Source organism: Carcharodon carcharias, chromosome 2, assembly GCF_017639515.1.
Source record: "Carcharodon carcharias isolate sCarCar2 chromosome 2, sCarCar2.pri, whole genome shotgun sequence".
In the NCBI taxonomy this organism is placed as follows: domain Eukaryota; kingdom Metazoa; phylum Chordata; class Chondrichthyes; order Lamniformes; family Lamnidae; genus Carcharodon; species Carcharodon carcharias.
The window spans coordinates 60,608,237-60,636,058 of NC_054468.1; the positions used below are offsets into that span (position 1 = coordinate 60,608,237).

Here is a 27,822-nt window from a genome sequence, read left to right on the forward strand (position 1 = left end):
GTTGTTAATTATGAAACTTAAAACATTACATGCTTTCTATTACAAGTTATATTAGCAGCCTTTACCAATACATCTATTGATTAATTAATTATTCTTCAACTGTCTCACAATTGAGGCTCACCACTTGTCCAATCTTTCCTGGCTGGTTTCCAATCATGCAGTAACTAGTTAGTTTTTAAAATACCTCCTGGATTAATTCAAAATTGCCAGTTCTGATGGGGACTCATACGGACTTGAAACATTAACCCTGTCTTTCTCTCCAGAGATGCTGTCAAACCTGCTGAGTTTTTCCAGCAACTTTTGTTTTTGCTTCAGGTTTCCAGCATCTGCAGTATTTTGCTTTTATCTTGGCCATGTTAGTTTGCTATATTAAATAACGCATTGATTCAGACTACAAAATGGTCAAGTCATACTAAAATTATTGATTTTAAAACTACCAACACAGGTTCAAAAAAGCGGAACTGCTGGCATAATATGACTGACCAATTTGTCTGACAAAGTCATGGTTTTAAAGTGTATCATACAAACACATGAGCTTTCCATGGGCTTTATAATTCGAGACAAAGAGTACAAAAGCCAAGAAGCTTTGCTAAACCTATATAAAAAAGTTTGACCCCACTGTGACTATGGGTTCCCCATTCTGGGCACCTGAAGAACATTACATAAGAACATAAGAAATAGTACCAGGAGTAGACCATTTGGCCCCTCAAACCTGCTCTGCCATTCAACATGATCATGGCTGATCTTCTTGTATTTCAATTTCCACATTCCCATCTAACCCCCAATAACCTTTGACTCCCTTGCCGAACGAGAATCTATCTACTTCTGCCTTAAAAATAGTCAATGGCCCGGCCTCCACCACCTTTTGAGGCAGAGAATTCCAAAGTCCACAACCCTCTGAGAGAAAAAAAATCAGTCCTAAAAGAGCGACCACTAATTTTAAAACAATGTCCCCTAGTTCTGGACTCATGCACAAGAGGAAACATGCTTTCAACATCCACTTTGTCAAGGCCATTCAGGATCTTGTACACTTTAATCAAATCACCCCTCACTCTTCTAAACTCCAGTGGAAACAAGCCCAGTCAGTCCAACCTTTCCTCATAAGACAACCCACTCATTCCAGGTATCAATCTAGTAAACCTCTTTTACCACCTCCAATGCAGCTACACAATTCCTCAAATAAGGAGACCAAAACTGCACACAGTATTCGGGGTGTGGTCTCATCAATGCCCTGTGTAACTGAAGCATAACATCGTTACTTTTATGTTCAATCCCTCTCAGAATAAAGGATAGCATTCCATTAGCCTTCTTATTACTTACTGTACCTGCATACTAACTTTTTGTGACTCGTACTAGAACACCTAGATCCCTCTGCACCTCAGAATTATGCAGCTGTTCTCCATTTAAATAATACTCTGCTTTTTTGTTCTTCCTGCCAAAGTGAACAACTTCACATTTTCCGACATTAAACTCCATTTGCCAGGTCTTTGCCCACTCACTCATCGTGTATATATCTATCTGCAACCTCATGTCCTCTTCACAACATACTTTCCTATCTATCTTTGTGTCATCTGCAAATTTAGCTACTGAGTCTTCACTCCCCTCATCTAAATCATTGATGTAATTCATAAAAAGTTGAGGCCCCAGTGCAGACCCCTGTGGGACTCCACCCGTCACATCCTGCCAATCTGAAAAAGACTCATTTATGCATACTCTCTCTTTTCTGCCAGCCAGCCAATCTTCTGTCCATGCTAATATGTTATCCCCTACACCATGCACTTTTATTTTCCGTAACAATCTTTGATGTGGCACCTTATCAAATACCTTCTGGAAATCCAAGTACAGTACGTCTATGGGCTCCCTTTTATCCACTGTGCATGCTACTTCTTCAAAGAAACTCCAATAAATTGGTTAGACATGATTTTCCTCTCCCAAAACCATGCTGACTCTTCCCGATTGCCTTGGGCTCTTCTAAGAGCCCAGCTATAACCTTCGTAATGATCGATTCTAATAACTTCCCCACAACAGATGTCAAGCCAACTGGCCTATAGTTTCCTGTTTTCTGCCTCCCTCCCTTCTTGAAGAGAGGGTTAAATTTGCTACTTTTCAATCTGATGGAACCTTTCCAGAATCTAGTGAATTTTTGAAAATTAACACCAGGTGTCGACTACCTTATTAGCCACCTCTTTTAAGACCCCAGGATGCAGTCCAATGGGTCCCGGAGACTTGCCAGCCTGCAGCTCCATCAATTTGCTCAGTACCGTTTCCCTAGTGATTTCAGTTTCACCAAGTTTCTTTCTCCCGTTCACCTCCTGTTTTGCAGCTATTAGTGGAATATTTTTTGTTTCCTCTATAGTGAACACAGAAGCAAAATATTTGTTCATTTCTTCCACCATTTCCTTATTATCTACTATTAGCTCCCCATTGTCACTCTCTGGAGGACCAACATTCACTTTACTCACCCTTTTCCTTTTTAAATACCTGTGGAAACTCTTGCTATCTGTTTTTACATTTCTAGGTGGCTTCCTCTCATATTATAATTTCTTTCTGTTGATTAACCTTTTAGTCATTCTCTGCCATTCTTTATATTCTATCCAATCATCTCCTGCCACTCATCTTTGCAGAGTTGTATGCTTTTTCCTTAAGTTTGATGCTTTCCTTAACATCTTTAGTTAACCACGGATGGTGGGTCATCTGCTTAGAATTTTTCTTTATAGTGGGAATGTATTATTCTGAATACTCTGAAATATCCCCTTAAATGTCTGTCACTGCTTCGCTATTGATCTATCCTCTGGCCTAGTTTCCCAGTTCACTTCAGCTAGCTCAGTTTTCATCCCACATATTTGCCCTTATTTAAGTTTAAGATACTATTCTTAGACTCACTCTTCTCCCTTTCAAACTGGATGTAAAATTCAATCATATTGTGGTTGCTGCTACCTAGGGGTGCCTTTACTCTGAGTACATTAATTAATCCTGTCACATTACACAATACCAATCTTAATATAAGTTGCTCTCTGGTGGTTTCAGAACATGCTGCTCTAAGAAACTATCTCGAAAGCATTCTAAGAACTCCCCATTCAGGCTACTACTGCCAATCTGATTTTTCCAGTTTATATGTAAATTAAAATCACCCATGATTATTGCCGTCACTTTATCACAAGCACACAATATTTTTTCTTGAATACTTTGTTCGACACTGTGGCTACCATTAGGGGGCCCGTAGACCACTCTCACAAATGACTTTTTTCTCCTACTATTCCTCATCTCCACCCAAACCAATTCTACATCCTGATCTCTTAAACCAAGGTCATCTCTAACTATTGCACAAGGATGTGGAGGGGAGGATTAAAGTGGGGGGTTAAGGGGCCCAAAATAGGAAAAGCAGCAGGACCCATGATTTCTCTCCTTGGCCCTGTATCCATCATATGTGACACTACCACCATGCTAAATTGGATAGATTCAGAACAGATCTAGCAGCTCAAAGCTAGACAAGAGATGCTGTGGGCCATCAACAGCAGCAGAATTGTATTCAATCTATAACCTCATGGCCCAGCATATCCAACACCATACTACTGTTATCAAGCCAAGGGATCAACCATGTTTCAATGAAGAGTGCAGCAGGACATGCCAGGAGTAGCACCAGGCATATCTAAAAATGAGGTTTCAACCTGCTGAAGTTACAACGCAGGATTACTTGTACACCAAACAGTGGAAGCAGCATTCAATGGACAGAGCTAAGTGATCCCACAACCGATGGATCAGATCAAAGCCTTGTAGTCCTCCCACATCCAGTCATGAACGGTGGTGGAAAATTAAACAACTCACTGGAGAAGGTTCCACAAATATCCTTGTCCTCAATGATGGGAAGTCCAGCACATCAGTGCAAAAGACAAGGCTGAAGTATATGCAACAACCTTTGGGGTGGGGATTGGGTGTTAAATACCATTCTTCGCTATCGCACTGAAAAACATAGAGGAAAACCATGTTTAGTGTCTTATCCTACTCATGCATCTTTATTGCACTGAAAGCAAACTTCCTTGCTCATTTCAACAGTACAAATTTACATCCATCAAAATACCTCTGGGCTCATTGCATACCTGCAGTGTTTGGCTCCAATAATTACAAGGGCTGGCAAGAGAGCAGGGTTTGCTTGGGGGTTGGTGGGGGGGGGGGGAATTTTTTGGATGGAAAAACCCAGAAATAAGGTTTTGCCACATGTCATGTAGAAATTAATCTTAGGAGGTCTTTTGATATTTTTAAACAGATTCCCCATCAAACAGCCAGCTAGTGTGATAGACTGGCTGCCAGTTGGGCAAGAAAGCAGCCAACAAGTAGAGTCAGTTTATTCTGACATTGCAGGGATGGAGGATGAGGCAGCTGACACAAGGCACAAGACTCAAAATAGGCTTTAGATTCAAAGGGTTCTCAGGAAGGAATGGCAATCCAATGCAGAAAAAAATATAGGCATGTATTTCATCCTGAAGACATGTTGGGGGCCGTTGTGAGTTCAAGAAAGCCAGAAAAACAAGTATGCCGTATGTCCTGTGGAATTTAACTGCGAGACTTCTTTAAGTTCTTTTCTGTGGTGTTCCTGTCCACAAGCAATCTGATTGACAGGCTGGAGGCCATTCATATGGGGGACCTGCTTCAGAAGGCCAAAGTCTGCAAGAATAGTAGGTGCACCGGTCGAATGAGAGAGGTTGTTGGGGTGGGTGAGGGAGGGGAGAGGGTAATGTAAAGTGCTTGGGAAGAAACAATAAGATGCAGTAAGAAGTTTCAGAATCCAAACTGCACATGCTGTTAAAACATGGAACACTTTATTCTTCTAGACTGCCTCTGCTAGTATAGCTGTATGGTAGCCTTATGCGCACAAAATGCATAAAGCAATTTTCAATACACTAAAGGCATCATGCTTGTGGGGCAGGGGATAGCTGATTGTGGCAGGGGTATATGTCTGACAGTGGTGGTAAAGGCACATGTTAAGGAGGAGAACAAAAGGTAATCAGGGGAATCTGATTTTTGTTGGGGGGAGGGAGTAGACAGATCACAGGGTGGGTGGGTTTACTGGATAGTTTGCTGCTGTGCTGTATAACAGTTCTGTAAAGGCCTTTACCTCATGGATTCAGCCCTTCTTGTCTCTTTTAAGCTGTTGGTTTTCTGAGGACCTGGGAAACCTGGCCACCTGCAGTTAAAAATAAAATATGATTGTTAAAATCAAGGCAGACAATTCAGTATAATATTTAAATAACCAGCCACTTCTCATGAGCAGATTGGTCACCCATCCTTTGTTTTGCCTTCATTTAAACTGGCAGGCTCAAGCAGGTTCAGTTCATGGTGCAGATTCCTTGCATTTTAACCTTTGACACAGCCCCACCTGACCATTTGGGGTTAAGATTCAAACTATACTGTCTGATAAGGTAATTAATATCCCTTTGTGCAAAGAATGCTATTTGTCTTCATAGCTAATCTATTGATAAGATGTATGTCTATGTATTAGCTTTACCTTATACAGACTTGTATTTAAGTCTTTTTGGTGTAATCATTGTAATAGATGGATGTGGCAGTGGCAAGTACACGCAGGACCTGAGAGTTTAATATGATTTTCTCTGGTGAGAACACATCCATGATCCTGCAAGCAAGATAGGATAGAATTAGCCTCAGTTGGTAGGTGCTAATGTCTCTCAGGCCCACAATATTCTTTTACTAAATTGAAGCTTATTTTTATTACTTCATATTATGGTCTGTTTCACTGAAAATCCTATGATTTACAGTAAAACCTGTTAGTCTAACAACATCATACTCGGCTGCAAAAGGAACAGCAGCTTTTTGCCTCTGCAATAATGGTAGACACTAGATATATGATCATGTGTTGCCACCTTCCAGCAGCTGAGAGATTCCTCATCCACTGTGTGACAGGTGGATCCTTCACCATGGTGGAAGGGCCTACAGAGAGCAGTTTACATCATGCCACCAACCTTGACACTCTAAGTCATCTTTGTCCAGTGTCATGCAATTGCTTAATCCAAGTTCTCATGGGGGGGCTTTGATGAAGAAGCATGTCCACCATTTAATGACACATTGGAATAGGACTCAGTCTTTCCTCTCTTTAAGCACTTCTTTTTATCACAGATCTATCTCACAACTTGGTTCTGGACCTTGCACAAGGGTAGCAGGAGCCCTTCTCACATCTAGCAGTTCTGATCAATGGAGTGTTTGGGCAAATGTCAGAATTTTAAAAATTCATTTACAGGATGTGGGTTTTGCTGACTAGGTCAACATTTATTGCCAATCCCTGATTGCTCTTGAGAAGGTGGTGGTGGCCTGCATCCTTGATTCGTTGCAGTTCATGTGGTGTAGGGACACTCACAGTGCTGTTAGGGAAGGAGTTCCAGGGTTTTTACCCAGTGACAGTGAAGGAACGACGATATATTTCCAAGTCAGGATGGTGAGTGGTTTGGAGGGGAACTTCCAAGTGGTGGTGTTCCCATGTATCTGCTGCCCTGTTCCTTCTAGATAGTAACAGTCGTAGGTTTGGAAGGTGCTGCCTAAGGAGCCTTGGTGAGTTTCTGCAATGCATCTTGTAGATGGTACACACTGCTGCTACTGTTCATCGGTGGTGGAGGGAGTGAATATTTGTGGATGTGGTGCCAGTCAAGCAGCTACTTTGGCTTGGATGATGTCAAGCTTTTTGAGTGTAGTTGGGGCTGCTCTCATCCAGGTAAGTGGAGAATATTCCATCAAACTTCTGACTTGTACCTTGTAGATGGGGGATAGGCTTTGGGGAATTAGGAAGTGAATTACTCATCACAGGATTCCTAGCCTCTGGCCTGCTCTTCTAGCCACAGTATTTATATGGCTAGTCCAGTTCAGTTTCTGGTCAATGGTAAGCACCAGAATGTGGATAATGATTACCCAGTGATGGGTAAGGCCATTGAATGTCATGGGATGATGTTTACATTCTCTCTTGTTGGAGATGGTCATTGCCTGGCACTTGTGTGGCGCCAATGTTACTTGCCACTAGTCACCCAAGCCTGGATATTGTCCGGGTCTTTCTGCTTTTGGATGTGGACTGCTTCAATATCTGAGGAGTTGTGAATGGTGCTGAACATTGTACAATCATCAGAAAACATCCACACTTCTGACCTTATAATAAAGCTATACCACAAGTTAACCTCCATTAGTACTTTGCTGTTATTGAAGTAAAACAAGAAAGACCAAAGCACTCTTTGCTTCTTCTCTATAAGGTCCAGGAGAATTATGTTGAGGCTGAAGTTAGCTTCTATAGGAGCCCTGGATACGCCTATGGATCAATATTTGGGACACTGCCAGCAACTCAATCTAATTTTCAAAGAAAAGTATCTTAATATTTTCGGAAATGTTCTGAACAGACACTTGGTCTGTGATACTATTTTCAAATCAGCCATTGTGTCACTGATGAAGACATTAAATTGGGTGGATTAAAATACAAAACTTGTCTTACTAAACCCATCTATCTGAAAAGTAAAGTAAGTCTTCTATCTAACTTCACATGAACCATGGAACTGGAGTGCACATCTAGGATAAAATCCAATTCATTCATGAGGGCTTCATAACATATAAAACGAAGACATATAAAAATCAATGGAAACAATAGAAATGGGTCCCCACGAAATTTTGCAACATTCTGAGATCCTGTATTAAGCCACATCTATCCTATACTTCACCAGCGCAAAATCAAGGCTGTTTCTCTATGGCAGACCTCGTGCTGTGATTCTCAAAGAATCAGCTTAACTCCAAATGTACGTATGAAGTTCCTCAGGAGATTTTGGACTTATGAGCTCCCCTTTATACGGACGGAAACATTCATTGTGTCCTGGAACGCCAAGGGTTTTTGTGCTTCAAATAGAATTATTAGCCTCAGAAGGACAGATCAAGACAAGTTATGATCCTGGCACTGTTGCTTAAAACTCTTACAATTTCTCCCTTTCCTCTTTTAGTGCGGCTTTTATCAAGTTGGCATGAATACCATTTCCACGTGCCACACTGCCATTACTTGAAAAAGGCACCGCAGAATTCATTTCCTCCACTAATCTAGTTAATTAAGGCCTTTGATCTGTAGAGCACTCCACCAGCTTTTCTGGCTTCTACTCAAATGGGTTTTTATTGCAGATGTGAGCTCAATATAATGTTCTTTCCAGATTCTGTGGTTATCATCGCAGGTTTGTCAGAGAGCACTAAACTCGTCAGTCATTAGCAGCAGCAGGAGCTCTTTTGACCATTATTGATGACAGACTTTAGAGACTGGAAAAGCAATTTAAAATAATTCTTGGTGTAATTCTGCATCCTTGCAGTTAAGCACAATCCACTAATACTGCTTCATCTCACCAGTGACCCTCCTCGTTTCAGGACACACTTTATCATAATCTAACTTTGTAGGAATGCTTGGTTGCTCCAGGGAAGTTCAAGTGCTACTTTAAACATGATCAGCTTTTGTCTAGTTGCTTTTCTTCCCTTTGTAGTTTACGTTATGTGGCCTGATGTACAGCTAACATGCTCAAGTTTAAGTTTCTTTGGTGGGGGAATTGGACAAGGCAGAAAATTGGGATCGTAATGGTTGATTAAACCTGTGTCCATTCCTTCCGATCCAAGCAGCTGCCTTTTGCCTGCTTATTATAATATTTGCAGTGTCCAATCAACTTTCTCAATTAACCTGAGGCATTGGAGAAAGGGAAGCGTACTACATTGAGAGAGAGAGAGAGAGAGAATGACCCTACTATACCACAACATTGCCCCTCAGTATTGCACTGAAATGGATATGGGCTTGGATTTTGCAGTCAACAGTAAAGTAACAACATTCAGCACTGACCACGCTGAATAATTCACACGCACATCATTCGATAGCTGGTGCAAGATTTTTAACTTCTGGCTGCAGCGCGTCCTTCCGACGTGAGAAATAGCGAGGCCCTGTGATTAGTGAAGCGCATTCTGAGTAAAGCCTCGCCCCCTGGTTATGTCACAAGCCAAAGATACGCCCATTAAAGGTCAGTCTTCATCTGAAAAGCAGGTGACTTTTTCTTAATCATTTTTAAAACGTTTAAACAGTTTTGGAAACTTATATAAACTTTAAACACTTTGACAAAATTTAATTGAACTTTGAAAAACTTTACAAAAACAAAAATGGTAAAGTGCATTGGACAGTCTTTCAAAAGAAAGCTTAGTAAAACAGACACTTGTTTACTTGCTTACAGAAAAGAAGATGGCAGCACAAGGCCAGTTGAAAGGAACAGCGTAATTACCTTAGTGAACAAGGCCTCAGCACACTTTTCAATGAGGTGAAAGCAAAGGGCCATCAGCTTATCGGTAATGATAATTATAGAGCACCTAAAAAAGTTATTATCTTGGTGTGGAAGAAAGTTGCAAAAGCTGTGACTGCTGAGTTCCCTGAGCTGCAACCAACGTCACAAGAAATTGAATGATTTAATGCAACCTGCCAGAGTTGAGTTTTAGAAATTTTTTCATTCGAATTTTTATTTAAGGTTTAAAAGGCTATGAAGAAGAAATCTTGTGGGTGGATGGGATGGTCAGGAATACCTATTGTCAACTGGTCATAAAATTAACTTGCCTTTGGAGACAGGGTTCACTTAAGTGTAAAGGTCTCTTTATCTGCACCCCCTCACAGTGGAAGTGTGAAATTGTTTCCAAACCACCTAACAAGTTTAACCTAAACCAACAATGAAGCACAAGATGAGGTTTATTTCCCATGGTTTTCGAGTAAAATGACTTATAATACCTGCAACCTTTCATTGATTGGGCTGATGTGGCCTTTCTGAAGGATCTTAATTAGTATCAAGAGAGGGCCAAGCAATGTTATTAAGAGTTATATTTATAAACTACGGTTTATGTTCTATTTGAGTCTTGTATTTACGCATTAGCCTGTAGTCATTCTAAAGTATTCAAATAATTTTATTAAAGAGAACAATTTTAATTGTTACAACAGTTTACAAAGTAGAAAAACAGCTAATTAACACAAGCACCTGAAGTTTACATCGCAAGGCTCCAGTGGCATTCATGTTGGGATCCACCATTTTATCCATTTCTGGCACAATCTTGGCTGCAGGATGGAAGGTCAGTCCTTCCTCCAGGGCAATGTCTCTGTGTTTAATTGACTGCCACTGCTCTTCAAGAAATGCCTACCTCCTTGAAGAAGTTCTGTTCTTCTCTGCGACAAGATTTCCGTAGCTCTCTTTGGCCTTGCTCACCTTCATTGCTTTCCATTTCCCTCCTGGTGTTTGTTCCCCCCCCCCCCCCCCCCCCTTAAACCAGCTTATATTTCAACTCTTTCTTGAACTCGAACTCAAGTTCTGTCGAAGGGTCATGAGGACTCGAAACGTCAACTCTTTTCTTCTCCGCCGATGCTGCCAGACCTGCTGAGTTTTTCCAGGTAATTCTGTTTTTGTTTTGGCTTTCCAGCATCTGCAGTTTTTTTGTTTTTATATTAATGTTGTACAATAGTGTTTCCCAATCAGCATGGTGGCTGACTCTTTGTTGACTCCTGTATTGGGCTGTCATGTAACAGAAACCACGCAGTGGAAAAGGCAGGTTTTTCCCTAATCTTTAAGGTATAATATTGCAGTACTTTTTGGAAGAGTAATCTCAGTTATTTTGAAGGCCTCCAATGTCATTTGAACGTAAACAGGATTTTAAAATATCAGATCATTTTTTTTAAAAAAGTCTCTTCAACTTTGCTAAACAGTGTTTTACAATGAAACTGATAAAAAGCAAGATGCATTAAAAAATATTTTAACTCATTGCAATCTTGTTTAAAAAAGGATAAAACAAATTTAAGAAGTCTAATAGTCACACTAAAGATTGTCATACAATTAACAAATAAAATCCAACATTTAAAATGTCTACACTCAACTGTGAAAGTTCCCTCCTCTTATGCCTCTGCCTGCCTGGAATGGTGTAGCTGCTGAAAGCAACAGAAAAAAAACCCTCCCGAGAATGCTCTGTGCCTGATAATAGCAGCTCTAAACAAACCCACATAAAAGTTAACTTTAGTTGTGGGCAATTAGCCTAAATTCACAAATTATGGACACAGAACAGGTCAGCAGAGCCATTCGGGAGGGTTCTAGCACAGCACATTCTCACGCACCACAACTTCCTGCTCTCAGCAGAAGTATCCACGTCAACAGTTGTGGTGCCATTACAGCTCAGCTCTCAATACGGATATGTCAACATTCACCACTATTGGAACTGCAAAATCCAGCTCATTGTGCTCACATCAACAGAGCGGAGACTGAACTCGGAAGCAAGAGTGCTACAAGTGAGCCAAAGCCAACTAATGGTGAATAGTTAGTTATGTCCTTTACTCTTCATTTGCATTGTTTAATATGCTGGGAAACTGTGCACCACTGGCTGGGTATCTTTTTTGTCATAAGGGCAGTTGTTAACTTAGGAAAGATGTTGGCCTCAAGTTAAAAAGTGGCTGATAAATCAGAATGGTGGACAACCTCTGCTACAAATAACTGAGTCAAATCTCTCAATAATAGGAAGTGTATTCTAAATCCTGGGACGGGGTTTCTATGACTTGAGAGTCAACAAATGTTTTCTTCTCTCAGCAGCCAGTGGCTGTGACGGTGACTGTGCTCAGGAGCTTCCTCCGGTCAGGATCCTCCCAGGCTGGGGCAGGTGTTCAAAAAGGGAGGGAGACAAAAAAACAGGTAACTATAGGCCAGTTAGCTTAACATCTGTCATTGGGAAAATATTGGAGTCTATTATAAAATATGTAATAGCAGAGAATTCAGAAATACATAATCTAATCAAGCAGAGTCAGCATGAAAGGGAAATCATGCCTAACAAATTTATTAGAATTCTTTGAGGTAACAAGCAGGATAGATGAAGGGAACCAATAAATATATTTGGATTTCCAAAAGGCGTTCGACAAGGTACTGCACATAAGGCTACTTAATAAGATAAGAGCCCATGGCGTTGGGGGCAGTATATTAGCATGGAATAGAGGATTGACTAACTAATAGAAGACAGAGAGTTGGGATAAGGGGGACATTTTCAGGATGGAAACCTGTAACTAGTGGAGTGCCACAGGGATCAGTGCTCGGAGCCTCAATTATTTACAATATATTAATGACTTAGATGAGGAAAGTGAATGTACTTTCGCCAAGTTTGTGGATGACACAAAAATAGGTGGGAAGGCAAGTGGTGAGTTTGACACAAGGAGTCTACAGAGGGATATAGACAGGTTAAGTGAGTGGACAAAAATTTGGCAGATGGAATACAATGTGGGAAAATGTGAGGCTATGTACTTTGGCAGGAAGAATAGAGGAGCTGAATATTATCTGAATGGAGAAAGACTGCAGAAGGCGGTAGCACAGAGGGATTTGGGAATCCTTGTGCATGAATCCCAAAAAGCTAACATGTAATAGGGAAGGCAAATGGAATGTTGGCCTTTATTTCAAAGGGAATGGAGTATAAAAATAGGGAAGTCTTGCTAAAACTACACAAAGCACTAGTTAGACCACACCTAGAATACAGTAAACAATTTTGGGCACCTTATCTAAGGCAAGATATGCTGGCATTGGAGGCAGTTCATTGAAGGTTCACTAGGTTGATCCCGGGTATGGAGGGATTTTCTTATGAGGAGAGGTTGAGTAGGTTGGGTCTGTACTCATCGGGGTTTAGAAGAATGAGAGGTGACCTTTTTGAAACATATAAGATTCTTAGGAGGCTTGACAGGGTAGGTGTTGAGAGGTTGTTTTCCCCTTGTGGGAGAGTCTAGGACCAGAGGGCATAATCTCAGAATAAGGGATGCCAATTTAAAACAGAGATGATGAGGAATATCTTCTTTCAGAGGGTAGTCAATCTGTGGAATTCTTTACCACAGAGGGCTGTGGAGGCTCGGTCATTTAGTATACTCAAGGCTAAGATGGACAGATTTTTAATCAGTAAGATCAATCAATAGGGTAAAAGCAGGAAAGTAGAGTTGGATCAGATCAGCCATGATCTCATTGAATGGCGGAGCAGACTCGATGGGCTGAATGGCCTACTTCTGCTCCTACGTCTTATGATCTTATGGATACCTCTACCAGCTCGCAGTTTACCATCCACTGTTGAATAAACAAAGTGGCAGTGGTGGGAGCATGAATGCTATCATCCTGAGGGAGGACCACAGGTTTGTATAATATTTTTGATCTCGTTATGCTAATACAGAATATTTATAGAATTTGCTGAGATAAGGAAAATGTCAGCTTTATTGGAACGTCTCTTACTGTGGCTTCATCTTGCCATGAGATTCAACAAGTGAGAGCATGATCATGAGACATTGTATCACTTACTGTGATGATGTGTACTGTGTTTTATTAGCATATCATACAATTAGAATTAACTCCTTTAACTGCATCTCCCCCCAAGTCTCTGATTCTCCCCATTATGCTACATTTTGTGCTCCATAGAAAACTGAACTTGTGTGATTTCAATCTGAGCTTCCACTGCAGCACTCAGACATTGGGTGGCTTCTGCTTGTGCTGCAATGGAAGCTGAGACGTCGGCCATCAGATGCAACATCATGGCCTGGTCTGCAAGTGTCCTCATGGAATTGGTTATCATTTCCATGCTGGAAAGGATCTGCACAAGCTCTGCAAAAAGCTGGTACCGGACTCCTCCAGGTAGTCTTGGCATGCTTTCTGACATGCCTGCCAATGCATTAACCATTTTATTGTGAATTCTCATTGGACTTTTTCTCTATACCATTCCATCTAGCTTCTCATCAGATTCCTCTGCAGCAGAACTCATGTGCAATCTTGCACTCCGGAGAGTTTGTACTTCCATGATCCTTTCACCCTGCCCCAACTGCACGTCATTCATGTCACATGAAAATCCTGCCTCTATACTATCCTTTAAACTGCACACACTGTTGATATCTGAGCTAGTAATTGAGGATTTCAACATCAGTCTTTTCTTCTTCCTTTTGTCCTTCATGCTCCAATACCACTCCGTCCAGGTGATAGGACCTGGGTCTCTGAAAGAAGAAAGACACTATGGTATTGTTATGGTGAGAGAAGGTGGCGAAAGCAAGAGGTGCAAGCATACCCCATCTGCAGTTTGTATATCAGAAAATATTGTGCAATGAAGAGGCAGTAAATGTGAAAAGGACGAGTGGTGTGAACATAACATCATCTTCAATCTTTTCAGCCCAATACTGGCCAAAACCTCATTCATGACCATTCCAGTGATGGTGAGTACCATCTTCTCCATGGGGGTGAGGACATACATCCACACTTGTCTCCTGATAGTTAGGTGCTGCTGCCTTCAGTTATACACCAGCTTGAGCTGCAAAAGAGAAAGAGTATCCAGTGAGTGTGGTGCAATATACTTAGGTTGCTGTGGTTAATAGCTGACAGTTTGTACAAGATGTGGGTGTGAGGCTTGAACCAATAGTAAGTGTGTGAGGATGTACATGGCGAAGCTATGAAGGTTAGATATGTATTGTGATTGATGGAAGTTGTTGTTAGGTGATGGAAGAGGGTGGTGCATTGAGCAGTGTGTGACGATAGTGGTGCATTAGTGAGCTATTGCATCGTAAAGATATATACATACTGATCTTGACCACATGTATGAAGTCATTGAACTTTTTTTGATTCTGCGCCTAGGTTCTCAGAGCATTGACCTGCATGGCTATCTGCTGTTATTGCCCTCAGAGTTTCCTGACCTCTTATAGATAGAGGGACCCCTATGCTACTGTCATTCTCCTGCACGAAGATAACCAGTGCTGCACCAGATAACTTTGGAGTCCACGTTTTAGCTATTTTGTGCCATTTCTTTATCTTTCCCACATCTGAGACACTTGTGCAACCAATTTCAGCACCTGCTTCAGCACTCCTCCCCATTAAGAGGTGTAAGGTGCTTTATGTAGCAAAGAACCTGTGGTAACCACGCAAGATTTTGCACCTCCTACTCAGACATCCAATGACTCAAAATCACGCTTGGTGCTGGCTGCATCCTTTAATTATTACAATGAGCAGGCAGCAGAAAGTTTGCTTGCTGCCTGCATCAGAACAAACGGGTGAGGTTAATTGCACATCATGGTCCCCGTGCCAGTTTTTGGGCCTTATCCAATTTCTTCCACAGTATTTTTACATGATACCATTTAAAGCACAAGTAACACATGACTAAGGCCAAATGGCTTTGAAACAATTTTTGCTGTTATTGATCGAGTACCTAAGACAATGGAGCTTAAGCAGAGTTAATGATTTGACAATTTCAGGGGAAGTGAGTTAATTGACTTGAGCTAACAATTGGAAAATATTGAGCAGCATTTTCCTGTTACTCTTTTAATCTTTTTTGTTTTCAGCTAAAGTTTCTTGACACTCATTTATTTTCTTACCCTTCACTTGAGGTATGTGAAATTAATGTCTCACTGATTGTAGTTTTTATTGTTAGCCATCGATTCTGAAGTTTCAGTATTATCATTAACCTTAATGGAATGCTAACTTCCCTTTGAGTTTTAGTTAGACTGAGTATTCTTGATGGGGAACTTAATTCAGTCTTTAAAATCTATGGAATAAATGCTTTAAAATGTATTACTAGAGCTAATACAAAGTGACATGATCAGATCTAATAATTTTTCCAATTACTGAATATTAATAGTTCTTCCCAATCCAGCAGTCTAATTTGGTACCAACCCATCTCTTTCCCAGTCGAAAGTCTCATAAGAAGTGCTGGTTTAACTTGTAACTTTCTAATTAGGATACTTACCCCCCTCAACGATGAAATTTAAATGTGAAACCTTCACTTAACTCGCTTGATCAAACCAATAGCACATCGTTCTATGTTTAATGATGCCAGGATTTTCACCCTTGTGTAGAAAAGGAACTGATATCATTAATAGACCATGAAATTACCTTATATAATTACTCTGAATTAGCCATAATTATTGTGTAGGATGGATACAAAAGTAGGAAGTATTGTCTCCCTTAGTATACTTTTGATCCATGTAGCTTGTTCTTAAGAAATTCACTGATAATCCTTACGATCTTTGCTACTCTGGCTTGAGGTAAGAATTTTAACCCCTTCTTCCCTGAAGTTAGTTCATTCAATCTGAAATATAGACTAGAAATTCCTGTGTTATTAAAATCAATGGTGAATTATCCAATTAAAAATGACAAAGAATGATGTAAAAATCTAAACATTTATCTCGATAAAAGACAGAATTTTATGGCCCCAAAGGGGCTCCATATTGGCGGTGCCTTCCTGTTGCCCACCTGCTCCTAAATGCCCTGGAGATATTTTACCCATGGTTGGGGAGGCGTTGGATGGCCCACTTGCCCGTGTGCTAATTCAGGCCCTTAAGTGGTCAATTAATGGCTGCTTAAAGGCCTCCTCCCGCCACTGCTGAGACTTTTTCTGTGGCGGGAAAGGCTTATGCCAAGTACCCAGCCTGCCCAGTGCAAGCTGGCAAGCCTTGTGGCTGGATCTGGGTCGGGGTTCCTCCTGTTTGGACATACTGTGTACATCAGAGGCCTGCACCCCAGCCTTCAAGCCTGAACCTATCTTGTGCCGGGCTCCATGGTGCCTCTCCTTCAGGGGACCCGCTGTAGTCATTCTGGTGGCCTGCTGCCTTCTCCATATAGCCCTCCAGAGAAGTGTGGTCCTTAAGGACAGAGAGGCCCTGAAAGGAGATAGCTTGTAGGTAGAAGTGCAGAAGGTGGGAGAGGAGGAGGAAGCTGAGGCAGAGTGGATTGATGTTGGATGGAAAGGTGCTTCAGCTGCACAATGAAGTGGCCAGGCACAGCTCAGGGCTCAAAGGTGTCATGAGGACCATGAATGTCAGCAAAATCCTGATTTAGGAACATTTCAACTGACCACGCCCCCCCGAAGCGAGACTGAGATAGCTGACCTAACACGTGGAAGCTACAGCCTTGGAGCATCTAATCACTTATTGTTAATGAAAGAAGCATATCTGATCAGAAGCTTTGATCACCGTGGAAGATCTTGCTATCTCTTTAACAGCCTCACACCACTTTTACAGTCATGGCAGCAATAAAAGGAGCCCAGATGTGTGGCTTAAAGTGTCATAATTTATACGGTGCAAATAAAGGAATACAGAAAACTGAGACAATAAGAAAACATCTCAGCTCAATGCGGTGGCTTCCTTTAATCCCCAGGAGGAGGGACCTCCTTCCTACACATGGCCTCCAACATTAGATCCAGGCTGGCATCGATGAAGCGAGGGACAACCCTGCCCCAGGTGCCAGGCTTTCAGCTCTCCTGTGGTGCTGTGGAAAGCTTTGACACAATCAGCAAATTTCTTCAACTAGCAGCCTCATTGGTAGGTGCCGTGCTGACTATAAGACAGTCCCATACTTCATCTGATCAAACACTATTTCTGCCCCAACTGGCTCTAGTTGGACAGGGAATAGTCTCTTCTCCATTAAGGGCCCATGAAAGCCTGAACTTCAATCAGTTCACCATCGGAGGCAGGTTTCCCGCCTCTGTGGTAAAAATTCAGGCCCATGTTTTCAACAGTGCTGGGGATATAGTTTATAGTCATTTTTTAAAAATCAAAACAAAATAATGTCAAACTGAATTAGAACTGAATTGCGTAATACGTTCAGATTGCATCAGTGTAATATCCTTCAGCCACACAAATATGAAAGCAAATTACTGCAGATCTGCTGGAAATCTAATCTGAAACTTTAATCCTGTTTCCCCCTCACGGATGCTGCCAGACCTGCTGAACACTTTTAGCATCTTCTGTTTGTAGTTCTGATATCACTCAGCCAATGGAAATGCCATTTTAAGACTGTTAAAACGTCATTAGTTATTACATTGAATGCAAGCATGAGATCAAGTTTTAAGGTAGAAATCGTAACAGAAAATGCTCAGAATATTCTGCAGATCAAGCTGCATCTGTGGAGAGAGGAAAGTAGGGTTATCTTTCCACTTTCTGCTAATATCCCTTGACCCACTGAATGTTTATAGAATTTTTGTTTTTTGTGTCAGATTTCTGGCACCTGTAATGCTTTGCTTTTTATTTTAAAGTATAATTCATACTTATGCTAGTCTGAAAACATTCTATTTTTCTCTACCAGGGAGGCATAATTAGGCTATAATGTCTCTCATTATATATCATTAACAAACTGAATTCCTTCCTTTTCCCACTGTTAATTTTGTAATGGATTTCTCCTTTTCAGTTAATCCTTATCCTATTATATAAGCAGGGACTGTGTTTTGTTGCTGTGAAATGTTACATGACCATAATGAGATGACAGGTTGAATAATTTTGAAGGCATAAAGGCTTTACGCTGTAATGTAGAAAGCGTGGGACTGTTTCAATTCCACATTGCTTATTTGTTGGCAATGACTATTCTGCCAACACCTAATCTTGAGGCTATTATTTTGGTTTGATTTTTGTAGCAATGTATTGAGCAAACGATATTGAACATATTTTGATGTTGATTACTGTGGGTAAGCAACCTGCCAGTCTGACCTATTCACCCAGCTTTTTACCAGGCAATCTCTTTGCTGCCTGGCCCTTTGATATGTAATTACTTTCCCTTCTTATTTTTACTTATTACCCACCCCTGTTCGCCCTCAAATTCAAATTCCTCCATGGCCTCACCCCCTCCCATATATCCTGGTAATTTTCTCCAGCTTTACAACCCTCCGAAATCTTTGTAATCATCCAATTCTGGTGTTTTGTACATCCAATGGGGCTGGATTTTAAGCTCCCCTTTCGGTGGATTTGAAGGTGGGGGCCATGTAAAATCAAGTATGTGGGCTTTCCGCTGCCTACCCGGCCCTGACCTATCTGAAATTTTACAGAGAGCAGGGTAGGTGTTGGGTGGCCTGCCCATTCTTGGGTTATTGAGGCCCTCAGGTGGCCAATTAATGGCTACTTAAGGGCCTCATTCTCACCCCCACCAGATGTGAAAAAAACACAAGTTGTTGTTAGTAAATGACACCATTCTTACTCTCATAGCTGGATACAAAGCTGTACAGTGTAACAGAGCATTAGGCTTTTCAGACCTCTTGAAATTGTGTATATATACGTGTAATTCTGTACTTTGGATCAAAGTCATTATATAAATAGTTCGCAATAGAAGTAAGTGTGGGGGAGGCAAAAGACAAAGTGGAGAGGGCTTTATAGGTGAGGGAGGAGGCAAAGGTTAAGACAAGCACAAAGGAAGCTAAAGTAGTCAAGAGAAATTGTAAAAAGACCAACTACAGCCCTGACTTCTGATATGCTGACAGATCACTCACCACATTGCCCATAATACTTTGGAGGATATGTAGCTTTCAGTGAACAGGGGGATTATGCTGTCTAACACAAGCTTCAATTTTATGAAGCTCCGCCACTATAGTGTGCAGGTGAAATGGGAGTCAGTGGTGCAGGTGAGACAAAACCAGCTTTACGTGTTCAGGTTATTGAAATGAGGTCCTATAATCCATTTCACAACTTTGGCAAAGCATCTGCCTCCACCAATGCACCATTCCCATAAAAAATTCACACATGTCTACTCAGCAGCACTGGCCTGCATTGATCTCATTGTTCAAGCAAGGTTGGTGTTGAAGTGTAGCACTTCAGTGGACATTTATTTCTGTGCTAAATAATTTGCAAAATTTTTTCAATTTGTGCATTGATGCCTTTTTGTAAAAGCCTTCAGTCTGTTGAACAAGACTGTTCTGTAGGATAAACAATTACTATTGACACACAAATTACAGCTTACAAAGCTGAACCTCTGAGAATTCCTTTGTTTGTTCCCATGGTGCTACATAAATTGAATGAAAGGAACAAATTCATGAGAGAAAAAGAATCTTCAAGTTTAACAACACGCCCGGCAGCAATATATTCACTGCTGTCAATACATAAGGCCATGTCTATACAAACCATGCCATCTGGATATCTCAGGGGAGACCTTCACTGTCTCACTGTATAGGCTATACTTTCTGCTGCTGGCTGACTTAGAGTGGACTGGAAAAGATTTTCTTATAGCTATGAAGGTGACCTTGTCATTAATCTTCTATGGAAAAAAAACCTTCCAAGCCATTGCAGGTGACAACAGTCGGACAAGTTAGTCTTCAGCTCATTGTGTATGAAGTAAATGATAGCTAACGGGAGCCGTTTTCTCAGTGGTAAAAAGATATAACTGGAGAATGCACAAAACCTCTATAACTGGAAGGCTTTCTAGGAGTCTAATGCACCTGCAGCTATCAAGGCCCTGTTCAGCCAGCCAAGTACTTATATCATGATAAACTGAGTAATTGAAGAGAATCCACCCAACATTAGTTGGAAGCAAACTTGTAGAATCTGTGGCCAGGATTTTCCGTGCCCACTGGCGTCAGGCGTGTTCGGTGGTGTGAGCGGACAATGTGGCGAGCACACAATCCCCGTCATTGGGCGTTGGGAACTTCATTGTAATACATCAGCATATCAATATAAGGCCAGCTCGCTGAACTCAACCACCCAGCTGCTAGATCGTCCACACACTTCGGTGGGAAAACACATCTTGACAAGTGTGACGTGCAGATATTGGGACTTACCACCAGGGGCTTGCTCACATCGCAGACATCCGAGGAACAGAAGATGCTGAAGCCTGACAACAATGGGATCCTGAAGGAACATCCATGGCATGCTGGGTGGATTCACTTTGACATGGCTCTGCTGCAAAGCAGGGCACGGAAGTTGAAAAATCACCGTTGATGCTCACAATGGATGATTGTTGAGGGGATGGGAGAGGAAGGTCTAGGATGAACTTGGAGAGGAAGCGGTGTTGGTGGGGGTGAGGTTGGAAGGAGGGGAATGAAGATATCGGGGGGTGTGAGGTTGGGAGGAGGGGGAAGGAATGTGTTGGTGTGTGAGGTTTGGAAAGGGAATGGAAATGTCAAGGGGGTGAGGTTGGGAAGGGAGAGGGAGTATGGGGTTGGAGGATGTAATGGGGAGAATATGGCAGTTCGGGAGGTAGGTGTAAGGAAAGGAGTTTGGAGGGGAGAAGGAGTGCAGAGACGGGAAGGAAGCCAGAGGGAGGAAGGAATGCCAGAAGGGGAGTGAGTCCAGGAGGAGAAAGGAGTGTGGAGAGGCGAGGGAGTAAGGGTGGAGGAAAAAGTAAGAGTGGAGGATGCAGTCAGGAAGGGGGAAGGAGTAAAGCTGGAGGAAAAAGTGAGCGTCTGAGGGAGTCAGGAAGGGGAAAGAAGTGAGGCTGGAGAAGGAGTTGGGGGGGGAGGAAGGACGAAGGGTGGCGGAAGAAGTAAGGGTGTCTGAGGGAGTTAGGAAGATGGAGGGACTAAGTGAGGGGGAGTCCAGGTGTAGGAGGACTAAGTTGGGTGGGGAGGCGGGGTTTCAGGGTGGAAGGGGTCCGGAGGGGAGAAGTGGTTCGGTGGGTGGTTGGGGGGGGGGGGGGGGGGGGGGGGGTGTGATGTCCAGGTGAACGTGCAAGGGGAGGGTTTGATGGGTCCACGACCACTTCCTGGGGAGTGAACTGAGGGTAGGCATGATATGAGGGAACGGTGAGAAGGGCAGAGGAAGATAGTAGGGTGAGGGTAGAAGGGACTGTGAGGGTGGTTGGTGGGGACTTGGAGGCAGGCACAGACCCTGGGGATGGGAAGGAAGAGGTCGGGGATGGGGGTGGGATTTTTGAGGAGGAAGGGAACGTGCACATTCACTGATTGGGGAAAGGAAATGAGTGGCTGGGGAAGGGGGGAAGACAGGGGAGCACACGAAAAACCAAATCCAGACCATGCTGGCCAAATTGAAAGTGAAATGCCAGAATCGTGGTGGGCAAGATCAGGCACTGCATCGGAGTGTGATCATTGGGTTGGTGGAGATGCAGATCAGCTTAGATGGATGACTGAAAGTGAATGCAAGCAGGCAGTATTCAAAATGCTTAGGACATTGTGGTGAGTGTGATACATGAAGGATCCACGTGCTTGCAAGGGGCTCTGAAAAGTCCTATCACACACACACTTCTCCTTCCAGAATCACTTGTTGGCCAGCTGCTCCCTTTGTGGTGACAGGAGATGAGGTTGAGGGGCTCAAAAGCAAAGGGGACGTGGAGGAAGAAGACAGTCTCTGAAATTCCTGAGTGGGTGACCCAGTGGTGTCCAGCTGCTGCTGCTCCTCCCTTCACATGCCTGGGAGCCCTGTCCTGACTTGTTGAGGGGGAAGAGCACCTGGAGGGACCTCAAGACAATGCTAAGTAGCCACTTCCGGAACTCAGCCATGGCCCCCACGATGGAGTGCCACTCTGCACATATCTCCATGTTCAGCTGGACCAGGGTCTCCATGGCATCCACTATCGTCCCCATGGAGATCTCCATACACACCCATATGGGCACCACTTCAGCAGCGAGCAGGCAGATGCACTTCTCTGACCCACGTACCAATCTGTTGAGGGCTTCCAACAGCTCTGCATGATGTTCTCACACCTTCTGCTGACTCTCCAGGATGAGTTGGAAGGCCAAACCTAGAGGCTCGTCATCTGACTTAGACCTCACAGATGTCTGACCCCAGCAGTTCTCTGAGTGTTGGGGGAGATTGCACGGACCTCCCTCCGGCTGCTGCGGACAGGTGTCCTTGCAATGACCACCAAGCCTGCTCTCGAGCTTGGTTGCATTGAGGTGTGTGTCTCTGCAATGGTGCAGGGTGTGGGTAAGCGCTGTGACGGGTCTTCCAGACTGCTTATTTCCAACTCTTCAATGGAGGAGGTGTTCTTTTGGCTGGAGTTGAGGACGTGGATGGAACTGAGTCTGGCTGGCTGAAGGTGTTGGTCGCTTGGCAGGGCTCCCTGTGAGCCAAAGTGGAGATGGTTAGTGCATGACAGCAGAGTCACAAGCAGAAGAGAGAACACTCATAGTTGCGTTGAGAGAGGAACGATGTGGTGCAAGATCTTTACAGGGGTGTTCGCTGCTGACCTCAACATCACTGCAGGCATGATCTATGTCCTCACCAGTCAGTGCAATGGCATGTTCCTCAAAGTGAGTGAGGGGCTGAATATGGGCCACTCCACCCCCGGTCTGGGATCTTGTCCTGCCGATGTGAGCAGGCTTCACCTGCATGAAAAAGGCGGAGAGAGTATAAACAGGACACATGGCACTGCATAGGATGTTTGTGTGGTGAGCAGAGCCATAGACAGGATGAGGATGCGAGCTCAAGAAGGAGATGTGAGGGCGTGTGTGAGAATTGGTGTTGTCCCTTGAGGTATGAGATTCCTGGGGAAAGGTGATGGGTTTGTGAGTGTGTGAGTTGAGAATAATCATAAGAGTGAATTACTCTGGTAAACGAATGAAACCATTCATCCTGTAGCGGCACTGGGTGACTGTCCTCTTTTGCAGGGCATTGTTGCTGACCACTACTGCCACCACCTCCCAAGCCGAATTAATGAGGTTGCTGCCCATCTTGCAGCCAGAGCAGGGATAGAGGATATCATAAGAACATAAAGAATTGGAACACGAGTAGACCATTCGGCCCTCGAGCCTGCTCCACCATTCACTAAGATAATGGCTGATCATCTTGGTGTTTCGATTTCCACATTCCCATCTAACTCCGATAACCTTTGATTCCCTTGCCTAACAAGAATCTATCTACCTCTGCCTTAAAAATATTCAGTGACCTCGCCTCCACCACCTTCTGAGGCAGAGAATTCCAAAGCCGCACAACCCTCAGAGAAAACATTTCTCCTCATCTCTGTCCTAAAAGGGCAACCCCCTAATTTCCCTGTGAATTTCAATTTCATCAACGTCCTTTCTCCCATTCACCTCCTGTTTTGCAGCTATTAGTGGAATGTTTTTTGTATCCTCTATAGTGAACACCAAAGCAAAATATTTGTTCATTTCTTCCACCATTTCCTTATTATCTACAATTAACTCCCCATTGTCACTCTCTAGAGGACCAACATTCACTTTACTCACTCTTTTCATTTTTAGGTATCTGCGGAAATTCTTGCTATCCATTTTTACATTTCTAGCTGGTTTTCTCTAATACTCTAAACCTTTCTCCTGATTAACCTTATAGCCATTCTCTGCCATTCCTTATATTCTGCCCAAACATCTGTCCTACAACTCATCTTTGCGGAGTTGTATGCTTTTTCCTTAAGTTTGATGTTTTCCTTAACTTGTTTAGTTAACCACAGATGTTGGGTCCCATTAGAATTTTTCTTTATATTGGGAATGTACTTATTCTGATTACTCTGAAATATCCCCTTAAATCTCCATTGATCTATCCTTTAGCCTAGTTTCCCAGTTCACTTCAACTAGCTCAGCTTTCACTCCACATAGTTGTCCTTATTTAAGTTTAAGATACTAGACTTAGACCCACTCTTCTCCCTTTCAAAGTGGATGTAAAATTCAGTTATATTGTGGTTGCTGCTACCTAGTATTGCCTTTACTCTAGTCATTACTCAGTCCTGTCACATTATACAATATCAAGACTAATATAACCTGCTCTCTGGTTGGTTCCATCACAGCGAGCATCCACTGCGTCCAAAAAGCCCTCAAATTACGCATCATTGAACCTGGGAGGTGCAGTCCTTTTGCCTTTCAGGGCCATGTTTTCTTTGCAGCAGTCACAGACTGGAAATACTGAGAGGTGTGCGCACAGCTGGACTTTAAATATGGTGCCCAGCTTAATGGAGTGGCGAGGTGATGGCATGGTGGGTGAACGAGACCCCACCTGCTATGGAAATAGCGTGTTTCCCACGAATGCATAGTAATGCGGTGGGATTGGGATTTTACGGCATGAAAAGCTACCATTGTGGCTTTGCCCGCTACCGCACTTCGTGCAAATCTTGGACATTAACGCCCATTAATTCAAGAGCAAATTAGTAAGCTTTTAAAAATGCATGTAATAATTAAGGACAACCAGCCTGGATTTGTTCAAGGCAAGTTACGTTTGCCAAATTTAATGCGGTTTTTTGAAAATATGGCTGGGTGTATAGATTAATAGTATGTTTTGGACGTAGTGTACATGGATTTTGAAAAGGTATCTCACAAGAACCCTGTCAGAAAAACTCAGGTAGATGTTATTAAAAGAAATGAAGCAAAATGAATTGAAAGTTACAATGTATATCCTTGTCCAATGGTGGATTCATTGCAGTGAAATTTTTTGCAGAAGACAGCGAACCACAATCAAAAGAGACATTATATGTGGGCTGCCTTGCAGGAATACATCAACATGGGTATCTGAGAGGGGTCATATGCCATGTGTTAAGGTGATAGTCCTTATACCAAAGCAGACAGCACCTCACTAGCTGAACAGAATCGGAGGCCAGGATTTTACAGGCCCCAAGAGCGGAATGGCAGGTTGGGGTTGTTTTAAAATTGGGTAGGATGTTGGGGGTCATCACCTACCTGCCTTTGCGTGTATTTTACCAACATAAGGGTAGGTGTCGGGGGTCCACCTGCCGTTAGGCCAATTGAAACCCTTAATTGGCCAATTAATGGTCATTTATGTGCCCTCAACTGCAATTGCTGGTAGTTTACCAACAGCAAGGGATGTCCACACCATTAAATGAGGCTGCCAGGTATAATCTGGTAGCCTGATTGAGGGCTCTTGGGAGAGGGGTGACCCTCCTACTTAGGCACCCTGTATCCAACAGAGTACCCTCAGTGGACAGGGCCACCCCACTTGAATGCACTTCCCAGCCTCTTGATTGCTGCCCCAGTGGTAATCCTGATTGGTAGGCCGCACCCAGACCTCTACATCTACCTTCAAGTCCGGCTGCTAGTGATGCTGCTGCTTGGAGACCGACTGCAGTCCCATCCAACTAATTGAACGGTTTCGCGTGGAGGAAGGACATCCTCCCTTATGGGAGCAGAAGCCATGAACTCAGGCAATTGACTGCCTAGCTACGTAATTTTGCGTCATGGCTTCCTGTGCTGGCAGAAGATGACTCGTCCTTGACATTTCAGCTGGTAGGCTGGGCCACCGCCTCAGTGTAAAATTCAGCCTAAAGAGTGGGGATGGAGGATTGTCAGAATCATGACAGCAGACAAGTTGGCAGCATAGGCAAGCATGATAATCACACTGATTACATATTAATGATTTGGATTCATCAATGCACTAGAGTCATCTCAAAAACCCTGAGGGTGATATGTGTGTGCTTATGTAATATTGTGGACTTGGGTGATTCCTGCAATCTGAACAAGTCCCAGAGTCCTAACTAATGTTTCTGGATGTCCATGTGAATGCAATGGAAGTGTTGGTTTACTCGAAGTATGAACTATAGACTGACTATGTAGCTTGGGCCAACTTGTGGCATCCATGATTCAAGAGTAAATTAGTAAGTATTTAGAAATGCATGCAACAATTAAGGACTGCCAGCCTGGATTTGTTAAAGACAAGGTATGTTTGCCAAATTTATTGCAGTGTTTTTTGAAAACATGGCTGGGTGTATAGATTAATAGGACGGTAAAGAAGTTGGAGGTTGCAGGACCCTGCATGAAGCAGGTAATGCTGTACTGTCTGAAAGTTGGTTATCAGTTTTGTTGCAGCATTTACCTGGGAGAGGCTCAGCATCCCTTTAAACGAACAGAAAAGGGCAGCCTCCCAACTGGTTAGTGCCCATGGTTTGAGAAACTAGTGAGAGCAATGTGGATGGCAACCAAAGTGGTGTTTTTTTTTAAACAAGAAAACAAAATTTATCAAATAGTTACTTCTAATTTTAACTTTTAAAGAAAGTGTCAAAAGGATCAAGATGTTGGCAGTTAAGTTACTAACCTTGATATTACTACCTCACTGACTCTAAATAATGAGCAATTTGGTGGTTTGTCTCCTTAATTTATAATGTCTTAAAACTTTTTTCCTATTGTGAACTGTGAGGAGATAAAGTAGAATGTCAGATACAGGAAAAAAAAAATCTGTGGGAAGCCAGGTAGGGTGGCCAAGCTGCGTTTCTGCTCATTCTGACTGGCCTCATCAATTCAGAAGTGTTCGTGACTGCTGGCCCTGGCAAACATGGCATTGGCCACTTGTGAGATGCATTTGTGGGCAGTGAATTGTGAGATTCTACATATGTCACCGGCAGATCTCTGGAAGGAGCCAGAGATGAAGAGATTAGAAATTAAGGGCTGGGTTAACCTTGATCTGGTTTTTTCCGAGACCCCCTTCTCAGGGCCCAACTGTCCACCAGGCTCTTTGGTGGAAGTGGGCAAGGCCCCATTGGTACTTCCAAATCGTGTGACATTTCTTCCAACTGCAGTGCAGACTCAAAACACAAATGATGACGGCATTCCTTGTGGACTGTCTCTCCTCTCCAGAGATGATCAGTGTGTCATCTAATTATTCGGACCAGTACGCTCATTTCCCCGTTTTTACTGGACATGCTTAAATAAAAATTTAAACCATTTATTAAATTATTTCAACATCGATTCAATCCCCCTGAGGCAGCTCCGTGCCTCGGAAATTGAAGCGCTCTTTCATGTGCATGCGCGAAAGAGCACTGGCCCCGGCTCTCCCACCTGCACAGGTAGCACTGAGTGCTACCGCTCGCGTATTATGCTGGGTGGGCCTTAATTGGCCCACCCGCGTAAAATGACGGCGCGGTGGCAATCGGCTCCACAACTGCCCACTCCCGCCCAGCCTGCCCGATGTGGGAAAAATTCAGGCCAAAGTTCTTTAAATCAGGAAAAAAATGTCCAAGCATCACAATCAGGCACCTGAACATATAGATTGTAAAAATGCTATCCACAGATTTCTATTTCTATTTAATAATGGAAACCTAATCCTGCCCTTGAATGAGGGTTCATGAAAAATGTAAAGGCTTGCCTGGCTGATTTGCCTGTCCGCCAAATGTAAGGTTGGATGGGCTATGTAAAACGACAAGACAATTGTGC

General features: G+C 42.9%; 1 protein-coding gene and 1 long non-coding RNA gene across 14 annotated transcripts in view; one reads left to right on the forward strand and one right to left on the reverse strand.

The window, feature by feature from the left end:
* Nucleotides 1–3,848: 3,848 nt before the first annotated feature.
* Nucleotides 3,849–8,951, reverse strand: LOC121293418. Of its 3 annotated transcripts, none has more exons than XR_005946516.1 (3): nt 8,869–8,951; nt 5,114–5,182; nt 3,849–3,960 (listed from the first exon to the last, which is right to left on the reverse strand). It is a non-coding gene; the product is annotated as an uncharacterized LOC121293418 (long non-coding RNA). The 3 variants fall into 3 exon arrangements; XR_005946510.1 differs by having other exon boundaries at nt 8,846–8,948; XR_005946515.1 differs by lacking the exon at nt 8,869–8,951 and adding an exon at nt 5,504–5,620.
* si (sucrase-isomaltase (alpha-glucosidase)) overlaps nt 8,938–27,822 on the forward strand; it is a 243,278-nt gene continuing 224,393 nt past the window's right edge. For 5 of the 11 annotated variants that reach the window (XM_041216392.1, XM_041216467.1, XM_041216478.1 and 2 more), the window contains exons 1-2: nt 8,987–9,043; nt 9,228–9,339. The gene's annotated coding sequence lies outside the window, so the exon portion shown is untranslated. Of the gene's footprint in view, nt 9,044–9,227; nt 9,475–11,600; nt 11,703–14,169; nt 14,231–27,822 lie in introns of those variants that run through there. The other 6 variants (XM_041216433.1, XM_041216425.1, XM_041216411.1 and 3 more) reach the window with 6 other exon arrangements.